At 43.1% G+C, this 14,277-nt stretch overlaps 1 protein-coding gene across 1 annotated transcript in view; it reads right to left on the bottom strand.

The window, feature by feature from the left end:
- The window catches only part of STK10 (serine/threonine kinase 10), a 97,142-nt gene that overhangs the window by 80,757 nt on the left and 2,108 nt on the right, over nt 1–14,277 (bottom strand). The window lies entirely within an intron of this gene.

The following is a 14,277-nucleotide window of genomic DNA, read 5'->3' as shown; positions in this document are numbered from 1 at the left end:
AATATGCAGATGACACTCAGCTCTATCTCATGCTTCCAGCTTATACTAGCAAGGCTGCAGAAACCCTGTACGAGTGAGTGCCTGGAGGCAGTTTTGGAGTGGATGCGGGCTAACAAACAGACTTAATCACAACAAGACAGAAGTGCTACTGGTGAGTGAAAGGCATGACTCAGGATTTAGGGTGTCACTCATTCTGTAAGGCATTAAACTACTCTTGAAGGAATAGGTCCATATTTGAGGGGTCCATATTTTGAGGGTGCTCTTGGATCCAGGCCTGCTGCTGGATAAGCAGGTGGCAGCTATAGACTGGGGTGCTTTTTACTAGGTTCAATTGGTTAGCCAGTTGTGGTTTTTCCTGGCCACGAACGTTCGGGCCACTGTGTTACATGTTCTGATTACAACTAGATTAGATTACTGTAATGCACTTGAAAAGTGTTTGGAAACTTCAATTGGTGCAGAGTACTGCAGCCAGGATGCTGGCTGGAGTAGGTCACATGGAACCTATCACTCCAATTTTGGCTTATCTACACTGGCTCTCAATCTATTTCCTGGCACAATTCAAGGTGCTGGGGAATGACATTTAAAGCCTTGTATGGTTTGGGACAGGTTATGTGAAGGATCACCTATTCTCTTAAGAACCTACTGTCTACTGTGGTCATCTTCAGAGGCCCTGCTTCAGGTATCTCCCTTTTCCAAGATTAGGTGGGTGGCAACCCAGGAGAGGGCCTTCTCAGTTGTGGCACCAAAATTCTGGATTTCTATCTCTAGGGAGATTCATCTGTCTCCTTCTGGAGGATGAAGACCTTTTCGTTTCACTTGGCATCCCATTAGTAATCTCTCCTCCCCACCCCCAAATATTTCAACTGTTGTTTTTATCTTTTGTATTTATCTTAACTTCTAGTTTAATGATGTATTTATGTGTTAGTTTTAATGGCTTTTAAGATGAGATTTTAGTTTGAGTTAGCCACCTTGGTGGGCCTCTGAGGTCAAAAAGGCAGGTAAAAATCTTCTTAATAATAATAAAATAATTAAATAGGTAAATCCTACTGGGTAAACAAGTAAATCCTACCAAGCAAAGCAAAGGAATGAAGCCAGCAATAGAAACTCAAAAGAAACAACTGGTGATATAACAAATAAACTGACCCACAATAGCAAAACCAGTATCAAAGAGTTCAAGAGGATGGAATAATCAACAATACAGAAAGCTATAGATAAATCAAGAAGAATGATGGAAAAAGAACATTCACTTTTAGCTAGGAAACTAAAAGTGCAGTTTTAGTAGAATGAATGGGATGAAAAGCAAGCTGAAGAGGGTCAAAATGGGAACTGAAAAATTAATGAAGCATATACATTTTACAAATAAGTATTTCCCTGGACAATATATTTCCCTGGAGATGTTGCAATGGTTTCATGGTAGACAGCAGGTTTCAAATAGAGGGTACTAAAAAAAAAAAAAGACTGATGTGAGCAAAAAAAAAGAAGTGTATACGGCATTTCAGACAGCGCAGAGCAGCAGAAGTGTCAGAAAACAATAAAATGGGTCATCTGTGCACCAGTAGACATTATTTCTCCAGCAAGCTTTGTTGAAGGTACACTTCAGAGGGTAAGTCTTCCAAGTCACGGTACAAAGCACTAGTTACATGACTCTCACATAAGAAAGATTATTAGGATTAGTTTCAAGTTTACTAGGACATGTGAAAGACACCTATATCTACCCAAGACAAGAATGCTTCTATGAATATTCCCCTCATATACGCCTCCCCTTAAACTCCATGAGCCCCATAGATTGTGAAGGCAAGAATGATGAAGGCTTCAACTGGACAGGAAGATGAGAAATGAAGTTTAGGACCCAGATCCAAGTAAGATTCTGACCAATTCAGTTACCTACACATTGCCCTCTGAGATCTTACACCTGCATATATTAAACTGATGTTTAATAGACCAGTATATACCAGCACTGTGGTGGTGGAGAGTGCCATCAGGGCATAGCAGACTTAAGGTGACCCGCCGGTGAGGATTTCATGGCAGGAGACTAACAAAGGTGATTTGCCATTGCCTGCCTCTGCAACCCTGGTATTGTTTGGAGGTCTCCCATCCAATTATCAACCAAGGTCCATCCTGCTTAGCTTCTGAGATCTGACAAGATTGGTCTTGCCTGGGCCATTCAGCTCAGGGCATACCAGCACTAGGTTGGCATTTCCCTCTAATAAATTTTTTGCTGAAACTGCACCACAAATGTCAAAAACTTCAACCTGTGTTTCGTTTTCAAATGTAGGCAGTTGCATAAGCAGTCTGAAAGTCTAGCAGTTGGAGCAGAGCCCTGCCAATCTTGGATTTAATTTCCAGGATTAGACATCCCAATGACAGCCCTTTGTACTCCTCTGTGGCTCAGTTCAGACTGCAAATGGCCACAGTGTCCCTTCAACAGTTGCCATGAAGATAGCAGCATGTTTTCAGCCACTTCAATCATGCAGCTCCGTTGCGCACATCCAATAGTCTGCAAGCTTCTCTCCATATTTATACATAATGTGCTGTGACCTCCACGAGATACCTATATCCACAGTATAGGTTAACAGCTGAAAGGTCTCCAAGTCCAACCCCTGTTTAATGCTGGCCTATGCAACAACAGCATCCTCAACAGATGGCCTCTGCTCAAAGGCCTCCAGTAGCTGAAATCTACTTCCTTGTAATTTCTACCCATTAGTTCCAGTCCTGCCCTCTGGAGCAAGAGGGAAATCTGCTCTATGTGACAGTCCTTTCAGATATTTGAAGACAGCGATCATGTTTGTTTATTTGTTTAACATCACTTACAGCCTGCCTTTCTCAAGAAGACTGAAAGCAGATGTCTTCTCTTATTTTTTGCTTCTCAAGGCTTAACAGCGTAAACATTGCCGGCCCTTTAAACCTTTCTTCACAGACTTGGTCTCCAGGCCACACACCATTCTAGCCACCTTCCTCCAGGCATGTCTAGTTTGTCAACATCTTCCTTGAAAGGCCACCTAATGGGGCTCATGAGGGATTCAGATCCAGGGCCTGACATGACATTGTGAAACCCACTTTTGCCGTTTCTTTGCTGTACTGGGTATTTGTAAAAGATCATGAAGAAACAAAGTGCTCAGGAATAGCATTTTCTTTCTCCACTAGCCTCAAAACCAGAAACTTAAAATCTATTCCTTTTATAGTCTATATTTATTTGGAACTTCAGAATTATTATCATCCTAGTGTTTGACTTAAAGGGATGATTTTATATTGAATGGAGGCAGGAGAGAAAGAGTATGAGCATTTTTATGAAAATACAGGCAAATTACTATCTGCAGTTGAAGCGAGTGAACAGCTATAATTTCAGAGGGGTGAAATACCACTTGAACAGAGCTCTCAAAAGAAAACTCATGTCATCAGGAAGTTGCTTCATTTCATTGTTTGCAGCAGAAAAACAGCAGCACATCAGACCACGTTACCCAAAGCATATCCTGTCCCCATCCTGCTGCACTGAAGTTATCAGGGGCGTGGGTGTTTTCAGTTGCAACCTCTGGATCACAGCGATAGCATGTCACAAGAGGCACTACTATGGTATAGCAAGGGAGGGGACACCAGGAGGTGGTGGCAGCTACAAGCATTGCCAGCTTCAAGAGGGGACTGGACAAATATATGGAGCAGAGGTCCATCAGTGGCTATTAGCCACAGGAGATAGATGGTATTCTCTTTGTGGGGAGGTGGTGCTCTGTTGTCTTGGTGCTGGAAGGAAGGCAGTGGGAGGGCTTCTGGTGTCCTGGCCTCACTGACAGTCCTTTAGATGGCACTGGATTTCTAGCCACTGTGTGTGACAGAATGTTGGACTGGATGGGCCACTGGCCTGATCCAACATGGCTTTGCTTATGTTCTTATGTTCTTATGTTCACAACACCAGGGTAAGTGATTAGCCTGGTATCTGTCTCAAGGCCCAATGGCAGGTTTTGCAGCACATACAGCCTTCTTTAAAATCTCCCAGATCATTTGTGTTCAAGTGCATTCAACAGTAGCAGATCTACATCTGCTTGAGCATCCAGTTGTTTAACTGATCACAGTGCTTTCAATATTTATGTCTGTGGAAGACTATTTTCTATCACCAAAATCTGGGTTCCAGCATTTAGAACATTATTTTTTGACTTAGGACATTATTTGTTGAAACATTATTTGTTTCACCAGCCTCCACCAGGACAGCCGATGAAGTGGAATGGGGGCAGGGAAACACAAATAGTAACGAGTTCCTGTAAAGGACCAAGTGGAGTTAGATGTCAAGGATAGGCAGGAAGGAAGTGGCCACATGGGTTACCATTTGCGGGGCAAGCTTAAGGCAGGTGTCTAGTGCAGGAAAAGATTTACGCAACAGCTTTGCTGGATGAAAACAGGGCACAACTTTATTGGTTACAGAAAGGAAAAGGAGCGTTGGCAGCGTAGGGCATGGATCCCAGCATCGGGTGACCCGCCTGTCAGCCGATGACCCTCTCACCCCATCTGCTGAAGGGGGACACCCCGGGATGATGCTTGAGGGGTTCACACCGGGCGGAAGCCTCTGTGTGGTTCCCCCATCACCTGGAAGCAGGCATGCCTTGGCAGCCCCCCGAGCTGGTCCTGCCGCTGCCATGCCTGGTCCAAGATCCCTTATGGGGATCCCCATCTATGGGAAAACAGTGCCTACAGGCCTTGATTTTCCCCACAGGGATCGGTGCCCAACGCCCAACCGCCACCCCAAGTTGTGACAACTTTACTGTAACAGCGAGACTGTTCCAACGAGTCTCTTTATTTAACAAATAGTTTCAACAGTATATTAGACATTAACACAAAACGCTAGCCGTATGCTAATACAAAGCCAAACCTAACTGCAATGGAACCAGAGAGCCACTGACCACTGATGTAAAATAGCGGAGGGTGGGAGGGGTTCGCAGCTCTGGAGCCAACTGACGTGCACGCGCTCCAGCCCCGGCTTAAATGGGTTATGCGAGGACCTGAGGGAAAACTCCTTCCCTCAGGTCCTGCAACGGACCCACTTTCAAATTCCCAGCCAGCGCCTGATTGGCTGGCCGGGAAACACTTCCGCGCGGCTCATAATAGAGCCGCGCGGGTCAGCCGGGGCCGGAGAGGAAGGAGACGCTCCAGCACGTCTCCTGCCTGCAAGCCCCACAAACGCCGGCCCCGGTAAGAGCGGGCCTGGGGGCTTCCAGCAATCCTTAGACTAACGCAAGTCCACAGGCCAATAGCTGAAGGCCATTAGCCAGACCGAGGAGGCTCACATTACCAGTCTCCCTCCCTGGCGAGAATGGCCTAACCACACACCAAAGTTTTACAGATCTAAGGCTAATGTACTAAAAAGTGTGCCAATGATTGCTTTCAGACTAGTTTCTAGCTAACTGTTTACATTATAAAGATTGCTTTTGTGATCAAAGAAGCTGAAAGGGGTTGACTGATCTTAGCTACATTGTCCAGATCTCAGCACACTGCAGGCTTCAGAGATCCCCTTATTAGATTGGATTATCCATTCAAAGCAACAGTAAAGAGGTACATAGCTGTGGGGCCTGGTCTTGTCTACAAACCTTGCGATTGTTTGGAGAGGATCAACATTTACATATTGTTAGATTCTGAAACACATTCAACGACTACATTCTTTTCCACTAAGTTTCTCACCTGTCAGTAACATACTAGACCACTCCTTTCAACCAAATGTTCATCCTGAAAAACTAATACTTCTTTTGACTGTCATGCATATTAGCCAGGTAACTAGAAAGTCTGCTTTTAAATTCTAAGCATTCCTCAGTGAAAACTGCTTTTCACATGCACAGCATATCTAGAGAGACAGGGCTCTATTATAAAGAGAGGTTAAAAGCAGTATCATGTTGACACAGCTCTTAAAAGTTACTACTGCTGCCCTATTCCAATCAAGTCAGTATTATTTGGAAAAGAAAGTGAGACAGCCATTAAAATGTTTCTACGCTGCAAGGGTATTCAACAATGAAACGACTTCACCACATCCCCCCCCCCCACATCCCTTTGCCCTTTTAAAAACAAGCATTTCGTTTGTACCCAGTTTTCAGATTTTGTTTCCAGAATGTGAGATGTGCTTTTATATCACATTTCTCCTCAACACACAGGCATAGAGAAAATGATGGAGAAGGACGGAGCCGAAGATTCTCACCCTTGCTAGACAAGTTGAATATCTGACGCATAACTCTGCTTTTTTTTTAGTAGGAAGGGCATTATAGTTCAGAAACTCCTAATTTGAAAAGACCTGCATTCAGAATTTTTTTTCTCTTGCATTTAGGATAAATTATAGGATGAATAGGGTATACCCAGAAACCTACTCGGGACAGGTAAAATAAAAACTGCAGTAACTGCCAAGCTGCCCTCTTGGTGTTGTGAAATTAATCTGATGCCCCTGTATTATTGTTTTAGCCCCTGGGTTCAGTTCTGTCCCAGTGTTTGTCTGACAGTGGCATCAGAGCCAGCTGCCTCTACTAAATCATCTTGGGGGGGGGGGAACAGGGGGGACACAGTGATGCTGGTGTCTATGGGCCTGCCCTATACCTCATAGAATGGATCGTGCCCTCTTTAACAGTGTTGCTAGACATGCAAGATTCCTTTTATACATGACAATTTCAATGCCTGAAGCACTGCCTCACCAACATTCTGCCCCTCCCTTTCACCTTTTCTAAATCCAGTCCTGCATGAACCATTCCTAACAAGGAGGCAGAGTTCTCCCCCAAACTTTATCACCTTGATGACCATGTTGGAGGGGGGGAGGGGAGAAGCTACCTAGCATTTTATCTGCAACAAGACAAATGTATCTGACAACTCCACCTCTCTTGCCCACTGTAGTCAAGAAAGCAGAGAGGTTACCCACGAGTACACATAATTTTTTTTGTCTTTTCCATAGCTGCAGCAGAAACCCCGTAAAAGAACGTATGAGAATCACAGCCAATAGCATTCTTGACTGTGTGTGACCATCTCTGGGGGAGATTTGGTGTCCTTGAATAAATCAGCAACCCCCTGTTCTGGCTGGGAAACACCCATGGAGAGAAGTTTATCTAGAATGCTTTTTTAAAAATGTTTCATAGCAGATTGCACCCCAAACCTATGCATGTTCACTCAGAAGCCATGGTGTTCTGTGAGGGTTATGACTGACAGGATGAGTTAAGGATTACAGGCTTAGCAAATCTTGTAACAGCCTCTAGATAAGCGTTTGTCCAATAATGCAGAAGAGGAGACTGAGATTGGGAAACCCACCATTTCATGGCAAGGGCATGAAATGAACCAGGGACTTCTCAACCCACAAATTTCCAAACAAAGGACTTGTAATTGAATAATGGTTTCAGCTTACTGTTGGTAATATGAACCCTTCAGGCAAAGATATTCAGTTCATTATGTCCATTGATCAATCCTGCTAACAGGACACTTGAATCTCATTGACATCATACAGACAATAATCTATAATAATATTGTTTACATATAAAGTAAAACGAATAACTTTCAGAAATTCAAATGTATCTTCACTGGATGTTTTACATACATTCTCCAGTCAGTTATTAGAGAATATTGAATGCATGAGAGTTTGACCTAAGCTTGAGAATTTGGACACTTTGGATGGCAGATTCCAAAATTATACTCTGTTGCAATCATCACTGAGATGATAGGGAGGGTCCAATCCACCCTTCAGAAAGCACGGCAGATGTGAGCAACCTCAGAAACCTGAGGACCCCCCTCAGCTACAACAGGAGAGGCACAGGGGGCCTGAGACATCACTGAGCCACCAAGGCCCACTGGGTCTTTGGGTATACCTGAGTCCTTTGAAATGTTTTGCACACAAATTTGGGCATCCAGTGATTTCAACCAGGGGCCAACATGAGGCTGAAATTCTAAGAAATGACTTTTAAGTCTGGCAAAAAAATTAATATACATGGAGCCTGCTGGCAATTCTAAATACCATCTAAGGTTATTTAGCTCTATAAATGCAGGGTAGAACACTGCAATTTTAAAGCTCAATTAAAAAGACAACTGACAGGAAATGTCTCTAATGCAATTTGTCACCTCAGCCCTCGGTCTGAAGATGGGTTCCCTCATCCCATGAAGATCTGGATTTTTGCTTTTTTGTTTTGTTTTAAGGAAACAGACTGGAGAGTCAAACCGCATGGAAGGGTCAAATGCTCACAAGTGCTGTTAACTCCCACAAGGGATGTTTCTTTAGAGAGTCTGACCCCAAGTACTTCAGCATTATTAGCAGTGGAATAGCAATTACAACACACAGTAAACTTCTTTCATAAGCAAAAGGCAATTATATACTAAGAGGCTGGGGGGAAGTAATAGCATCAGTTTGATGTAGTGGTTAAGAGCAGCGGGACTCAAATCTGGAGAACCGGGTTTGATTCCCCACTCCTCTACTTGAAGCCAGCTGGGTGACCTTGGGTCAGTCACAGCTCTTTCAGAGCTCTCTCAGCCCCGTCCACCACACAGGGTGATTGTTGTGGAGATAATAATAACATACTTTGTAAACTGCTCTGAGTGGGTGTTAAGTTGTCCTGAAGGGCAGTATATAAATCAAATGTTGTTGTTACTATTATCACCATCAATCAAACTGGAAGAAAATAAGCATACTGCCCTCCCCAGCAAAGTCTAGCATGCTTATCATCATGATCAAGAGATGTAAAATATTTAGGAATTTTTGAATCCATGGAAAAACTAGGGTTTTTCTTTATAGGGTTTTCTGGATTTTTTTAAAAAAATTGAAATATATGCAATTTTTGTTCTTATCATACTTACAGTTAATATCCATGATTTTGTTACTTAGCATATGAAGTTGTATTATTTAGCATGTTTATTGAATTTATAAATGTAAATGCTTTAGTTTTTTATAAGCAAAATTGTGAACACACTTGATTCTTGAGAGAGCTGTAAACTGCAGCACCCTACGCTACCTGAACTGAACACATACACCTTAGTTATTGCCATCTGAGAGGCGGTAAAAAATAACAGCTTAAGACAGAAAGGCCAAATTTTGTAATGAACAATTAAAGTGTGTTGTTTGGACAGAAGCAGTCTTACATAGTCACAACAGGAGTACCTGCAAATCTGGCTTTCAAGGTAAAGCTCCTCACATTGAAAACACTGCATTCATTAGTAATTCATTATCTTAATGGGGATAACTATTTTTATTTACTTATTTACATCATTAATAGCATATTAATTTTGGACAAAATTAGTCACATTTAAACAATGAATGTATCTTTGAAAAATGTGTTTTCCCCCTTGCCTTCAGATCTCTAGTAAAAAAACCTACCCTCATCACCTTTAAACTGGTTAATTGGTTCTAGGTTTTGGGCCCCCTGGTTAGAGAATGCTGAGGCCACCCCATTCCCACTGCTAGGCTCCCTTTCTACCAGCACAGCATAAGGATCTTCACCGTATGACTGAAGCTGCAGCAGCCATTTTGTGGCTGGGCCCACCATGCTGTATCAGTCCCCAAAAAGCTGGGGACCAGTGCCTTAGAACTAGCCCAGAGCAGTACAAAAAAAGAAAACAGCCTTCCTAGGAAAGAGTTGCTTGGCTAGTGATTTTTTTTTACTACTTTGATACAACTGCAAGTAAATCCACTTCCAACCCATAATTCAATACAGACAAAAACAAGTACTGCATGATCCACCCTAGCTTCAGTGCTCTCCTAAGCAGAATTATACCCTTATGTCCACTGAAGTCAATGGTCTCAGAAGGATATAACTCTCTAGCGTGGCACTATAAGTCACACTGGTTTCAGTGGAAAAGCTAAGCACATGATTCTCCCTGGTTAATCAAACTAAAAGTGATTATGTTAAACAGAGTCATACCCAGTACTTTTAAAACAGTCTCAAATCAAACCTGAACAAACGTTCACTTCTTTTCTGAAGTGGCACAGAATCCGAACCATTATCTGTTGAACTGAAACAGACCCAATTTAAAAAATCAAAGCTAAGATTCAGCCAAACACACTCGCTACAGTACACTCATTACATCAGAACCAGAACTAGTACATAAAACTAATGTGTGGGAAACTGATACATCTTAGGTTTGTCCAGGCTTCTGTGCTCTGCCTTCTTCACAGCAGAGCTTTGGGATGTTTCAAAAGTGAACTGGAGGCCTGATTCTTCTTTAAGGCTACAGTGTACTGGAGGAAGGAAAGGAGAGTACACCACTGCTGTATATCGCACAGGGCCTCCTCCAAGTTGCATTGCTCCACCAGCCTCCAAAATGGCCTCCATAACTACTAAGTAGCTGCTGACTTGAACTGATTAAAGGTTAACATACGAAGTGTCCCCCTCTTAGATGCATAGATTAATAATACACCATTATTAATCCATGCATCTAAGGTAACTTGGCCAACCTGCACAGCCACAGGAAGAGCCGAGTATAGCAGCCTACCAAGACTAGTATTCAGCCTCTAACATGCTGAGCAGGCTTTCCAAGGCCCGTGAAGCCAAGGAGCCCTCAGACAGGGCAACAGGGATCATGGAGGATATAAATGTGAACCAAAATAAAATTTATAATTTTTTCACAGATGCTTCATAGTACTCTTAGCAAAACTTCATCATGGTAAGTTTTAGATCAATTAGCTTACTCTACCCCACTGTGTACAACTGACTATAATATGCCTTATATCCTCACATGAACCTGAACTGGTTGGTTCATGTAAATCACATCAATTATTGAAACTTTAGTGACCAGTTTGGAACAGCTTCAATTTCAGCTAACCTGGAAACACCAACACATTTAGTAGGTTGACTCCCAACAACAGAGAGAAAGGCAAATTCAAGGAATGAGGCAATCACAGAAATGGAACCTTTTGATCAAATATGAAAGAATGTGGGGTGGGGCTCATTCTTAGGCCTCTCTTTGAACAAGATACCTTAGCCTGAAGATAAATCATATTTAAAAGTTAACAAATGGGGTATGAAAGTCAGAAGAGAAGAATTTTATGTGGGCTGTGGCAAGTGGTTGATGATAACAATGATTGAGAAATTCTATAGCAATATAATGAATCCTGTGGCATCTTAAAGTCTAACAACCCTAGCTTTCATAGGCCAGAACCTATTTCCTCAGATGCACACAATTCCTGAGGAAATTATAGTCCTGACAGCAGAGCAGAGTAAAAAGATGGCTGTGATGGCCCAGGTAGGGTAATAATCGGAACACAGTGCTTAGGCACACTTGTTGCATCCAATGGGACATATCCAGCCATCCTCAGATTTCTGAGGAGCAAGATTTCCCTACTTGCCCTTCCTGCTGCAATCCACTGAGCCCTTCCAATTTTATTCTTGTTGGATTCTCTGGCAAAGTGAGAATCTCTAATGGGAGAAATCGGTGGAAGTCACTGTTCACTCCTTGAAAGACTTATGCATCAGGGCCTGTGTGGTTGAATGCATGCCACTGTTTGATATTGCACTACAGCAGATATTAGCAACTAGACTGGTTTGCCCACATAGAATAATAGGACAGCAAATAATTTCATATGGCACTATTGTTTTACTATAGAAACAATGTGTAGATGCACTTATAAGTAAACTCTATTTAAACAGACATGATTTTTCTAGTCAATATGTTTAGGGTTGGGCAACAGTACTCTCAGAGTGACACTGTTCTACCTAGCATTAAAAAGGGGGTTGTGCAGCTCAGCATCTGCTCTTTCCACTTTTTTATTTTCTCTTTTATTGCTGAGTGGAATGTTTATATACAACAGGAGCAACGGACTACACCAAAATGAATTTAAGAGGTCAACAAACCTACAGCAAGAAGAGTGCTGCACGTTCAGGAACTATTTGGACAGGACTTTTGTCCCTCTCAACAGAAGGAACCACTACTGTTTATGAGCTCAAGAGTTACTGATAATATATTAAACAAACGAACAAAAATCATTTCTGGTTAGCTGCAACATCAGACCGCAGTCCTTCACAAACCATATAAGTTCAATGTTTTTCTTGGGAAGCAAGCATCCATTTGTCAAAGTCCTTGTCTATACCATGACAGGAACAAATTCTCATTACTGGAGCTAACAAGACTCTCCAACTCATCCTTTCCTGGTTCAAGCAGTCATATAAAATCTCATCTTCTAATGCGGCTGGAGCATGCATTAATCATACGGCGCCATATAGAATGCTCCCCAGATAACATCCGTCCGTGTCTAGCTGCCAGAATCACACAAGAACATTGCTTGAACTGAATAAACCATATCAGACCTCTGTGGAGCTGGTCTTTTAGCTACTGAATCCTTTGTGACACTACGGCTGCTTCCACACACGTTGGATAATCCACTTTCAATACTCTTTAGTGAACATTTGAAACTGATTTTCCATGTGTGGAACAAAAAATCCACTTCTAAAGGATTGCGGAAGTGCATTGAAAGTGCATTATTCAACGTGTGTGGAAATGGCCTACATCTGTTGCATTTTTTCCTTCTCCTACAAAATGAAGCGGTCTCCAGTCACACAAATCCTTGCTGCAATGCCAACCTCTGGTTTGCACTGTGCTCACTAAGTGCAGAGTTCCAAGCCAGTTTCCTCCACCCCTCCTGTCTAGAGTCTGGCAGAGGCCTATCACCTTCTCCTTGTCTGCACCCTAATTAAAACATGGGCTTTAGAAAACAGTTTCCTGGAAGTCTTTCCTCAATCTAGCTGAATCCACCCCCATACAAAAAGCCTAGAGCAGGGGTCCTCAACCCCTGGGCTGCGGACCGGTAGCGGTCTGTGGCCTGTTAACAACTGGGCCGCACAGGAGGTGAGTGGCAGGCGAGAACAGAGCCGGCTCCAGGGAGCAGGGGAGATAGGCCGTCACTATCTTGGGAGGGGCAGCCGTGCCTCACCTGGCCAGCCCTGCACTTTTTATTAGAAATATCACCTTGCCTGGCCGGCTGACCACATCACGACCACAGCCACATCAACCACAGCACAAGGCTGTGGACACAGCGTGTCCTGGCTGGTAGCAGCAGGAGAGACTCAGAGGCATGATGGGAGTCAGCTGGCCAGGCGATATTTCTAATGAAAAGCGCAGGGCCGGCCAGGTGAGGCGCAGCTGCCCATCCCCTCCCCCCAGTCCATGGAAAAATTGTCTTCCACGAAACTGGTCCCTGGTGCCAAAAAGGTTGGGGACCACTGGCCTAGAGGGTCTCTCATTAGTTTTCCTATCTGTTACCAATGACATCTGCAGTGCCAGTCACACACCGTCCTTGGACCAGTCACGCACTCTCAGCCTAACTTACCCCACAGGGTTGTTTCTGTGAAGATAAAAGGAAGGAAAGAATGATGTAAGCCACTTTGGGTCCCCTCCGGAAGAAATGAAGGATATAAATGAAATAAATAATCAGTTCCTAAGGTCAACTCAGGCTCCTTAAAAGGATTTATTTAACAGATGACGACATTCAAACTGTAAAAAAAAAAGGGGGGGACAGGCATGTCTTTGGAGCACGAAGAAGTTTGTACTCTTAAGAACTAGCTGTTTTATAAAGTGCAAATATCTGGTTTAGACAGCAAACAGGAATTTATCAATATATCACAAAAGCTTTACAAATACAGGTGTCTAATGACAAAAACTGGACCACATTAATTGATTCAACAGTGAAAGTCTATATGGTAGAGTCCTCTGTAAAAGTTTGCATCTCTGTCTTAGGAGAAAGAAATGAAGAATTTCCTATACCTATACTATTCTACTAACACAAATTACTCAACAACTTCCTCCCAGGAACACACAGCCTAAATGATTTACAGAGGGTTAGCAACAGACTTGACCAGAGCCTTTTCTTCTTAAAAAAGAGACACCAGTACTCATGGTGTTTGCCACCCTGGGTGCCCAAGCCCTCTGTCCAAAAGAAACAAAAGTCTTGGGCTCGGCACTGCAGAAAGACACTATGTGAAAATCCCACAAGAATATTCCTCCTCCAGACTCTTCCTCCTGTGGTACACGTCATCTTTCTTTTTCTTTAGAAACAGGATAAACTCCCTTCAGTTCCATCTTCTCCCCAAGATTTTTTCAACACCCATCAGGGAAGGAAGAAGGAAGGCAGGATATAATTGTTTCAGTAAACACCAGTGCACTTGATGCCCTTAATGTGGTTCCTAGGGTTGCCACTCTCCAGGTGGGGCCTGGAGATCTCCTGGAATTACAAATGATCTCCACCAGGCTACACAGAACAGTTACCCTGGAGAAAATGGCTGCTTTGAAGATCAGAGTCTATGGCGTTATACCCCATGGAGGACCCAATACTCTACCTCCAAATCTCCTGAAATGTCT

The sequence above is a fragment of the Eublepharis macularius genome, chromosome 4 (assembly GCF_028583425.1).
Source record: "Eublepharis macularius isolate TG4126 chromosome 4, MPM_Emac_v1.0, whole genome shotgun sequence".
Taxonomy (NCBI): Eukaryota; Metazoa; Chordata; class Lepidosauria; order Squamata; family Eublepharidae; genus Eublepharis; species Eublepharis macularius.
This window is presented reverse-complemented; position numbering and strand designations above follow the sequence as displayed.